The following is a 2,788-nucleotide window of genomic DNA, read 5'->3' as shown; positions in this document are numbered from 1 at the left end:
TTTAAAAGCTTTAAGGAAAGTTTACATCGTCAAAAAGGATAAATAAAGCATGCTCAACGTATCAACACATACTAACTTTTACGGCGAAGCGTACTGCTAGAAATCTGGGAATTATTGATCAAAAATTTGCGACCAAAGTTGGCCGGTCAAAAAAAGCGACCAAAGTTGGTCGCTAATGTGGAGAAAATTATTAAATAATTATTTTAAATAATTTACCGACCAAAGTTGGTCGCTTTTTGGTCTGTAAAGTGGTCAACATGTTGACCGGGCTGGTCAAACTTGCTTGGTCAAAGAAATATTGAAATTAGCGACCAACTTTGGTCGCTAATATGGGACCCAGTTATAACGTTTTAATAATTATATTATTATTTAAAATATTGTATAAAATATAAATAAATCTTATTTAAAATTAGCGACCAATATCAACATGTTCATGCTCATCAATGATATGCTCATTTTCAGGAAGATATTGAATAATTTGCAGCACTCTTTCTAATTCCCTTTTGGCACAATCAAGACGACTTTTGTCTTCATTGATTCACGAGTCAAATCTCTAACTATAGATTGAAGACTTTGGAACTCATTGTCGTCGTTATTGGGATTCATCATATGAGAAAATTTTAGTACCAATACATTTTCTTGCCTCCATCCAGCCAACAAATACTTCTCTGGCAACATGAAATAGTTATGAGCATTAGTACTCAAATAGAATGTCTACACAAAATTCCTGAAAATTCAAACTCTTGACAAGAACATTGAACAACCTCTTCTAATGGATTCCAATAGACAAAACGTCTACCATCTGTTTTGTCATAGTGGCGCACAATATAAGATCCATCACTATTTGAAAATAGACCATATTCAACAGAGAGTATCATCTCATCCTGTAATAACTTGAAGGAAAAAGGTGTGAGGACTTTTGATGCATGTTTCTACATTGGCATGAATGTCTTAATTTGAGAATTGTAATACTTTTGCCGCATCGTTGCCTCTTCGCTAGCATGATTTCTTATGCTAACCGCTGTACCTACCTGCTCAACAAATTCTTTCAAACTAGTTCTTGCATGTAAAAATCTTTTCAAATATGCATTAATAGATTCAGAGCGTCCAGTTGTTGTCATTCCAGCAAAAAAATATCCTTTCAAATATGGCAATGCCCATGATGCACGGTTTACATAAAGCAATTTGATATGCCTATCTGATTCAAGATCGAATTTAGTAATCAATTTTTTCCACTGACACTCAAATTCTTCTATGCTACCAATTTCATAAAGCCTGCGAAATTCATATTTAAATTGCAGATACCTTGAACCAAGGACAAAAGAAAACCAAGTAGAGAACTTGGATGTAATATGCCATATACAAAAGGCATGTTTTGTGAGAGGAAGTTTGATCGCTTCTATTAAACCAAGATCTTGATCAGTTAATATGGTTTGTGGATGTTTTCCATTCATAAGCCATAAAAAACTCTGCAAAAATAAATAGACATTAGCAATAAAGAAAGAAAATATTAAAATAATTTTAAAAATATAATAATATTCACCTTTAATGCCCATAAAAAGGAAGATGCCTTCTCATTTCGTAACAGAACACAACCGAAGAAAATGGTATTTCCATGATTGCTCGCGCCAACCCAAACTCCTAGCGGCATCTCATAACGATTCAATCGATAAGTAGTATAAAAAACAACCACATTTCCAAAAATCTCATAAGCACGAATGGAGTCCCCAAATGTCCAAATGATATTTTCAAGTCTTTGGCATGCATCAACTGTGAAATCATATTGGAAATCAACATCTTTGTCTTTCAAACTCTTACAAATTTTTAATAGCTCCAAAGCATCATATTCAATATTGGTAGAACTTTGTGATTGAACAAAATTCCTGATGTCTTTTTCCGTAAAAAACAACTGGCCTACATCTACACCCTTTTCTAGTTCAAGCACTCTTCGGATTAAACTCATTGAACATCCAGCTTTTGCAAGAAGTAGAATCCTCTTTTGATCAATAATGTCAATATTTCGATAAGCAGGAAGAAATTTCACTTCCTTATGATTCAATAGTTCATGATTGTGGACATTATCAAAATACACCACTATCCAACAAGTGACGCCATTAATTATTTCTTTTGCAACACACATCTTAGCATTACAATTGCATCTAGGAGATTTCCGGTCTCGTTGTCGCTCTTTTTCAACAACCTTCTGAGGACGAGGGCTTCTAGCTCGATGGCAAACGTAATCTCTCCTATAAATTCCCGTAGGATGTTCTGCACTTCCAAAATAGCGATCTCGTCTAGTTGAGAAACCAATTTGTTTAGCAAAATTTACATAGCAATTATAAGCTTCATCATCACTATTAAACACTTTGCCCTTGTACAAGTCACTATTACCCATGTCAATATTTTCATGTCTAAGTTCTTCATCTGATCTTTCAGTAATTTCTCCATTAATATAACATTCATTATCACCACATGAACAATGACTTCTTGAGACACCTACCGTAAAATCGACGGAAATATTATTAAGCACATGTATTTAAAGCCAACAAAAGTATAAAAATTTATCGATATAGATTGTTAGATTAAGAAAAAAGACAAATAAGATGAAAATAATGGCGGCATAAACAAATCAAAAGAAAAAGAAATTACAAAAAACTTATACCATGATTCTGATATGAAAATAAGTATTTAAAGCCTTACCTTCTGTGAGCACGTGATTTTTGCCATATATATATGAATTACTCCCATAAATTCAAAACAAAATAATTTCTTTCAGTATTTGCAATTT

At 33.1% G+C, this 2,788-nt stretch overlaps 1 pseudogene; it reads right to left on the bottom strand.

Moving 5' to 3' along the window:
- Positions 1-492: 492 nt before the first annotated feature.
- On the bottom strand, positions 493-2,395 carry LOC107817734 (protein FAR1-RELATED SEQUENCE 11-like; annotated as a pseudogene).
- Positions 2,396-2,788: the final 393 nt, after the last annotated feature.

This window comes from Nicotiana tabacum, chromosome 7, assembly GCF_000715075.1.
Source record: "Nicotiana tabacum cultivar K326 chromosome 7, ASM71507v2, whole genome shotgun sequence".
NCBI classification, from domain to species: Eukaryota; Viridiplantae; Streptophyta; class Magnoliopsida; order Solanales; family Solanaceae; genus Nicotiana; species Nicotiana tabacum.
This window is presented reverse-complemented; position numbering and strand designations above follow the sequence as displayed.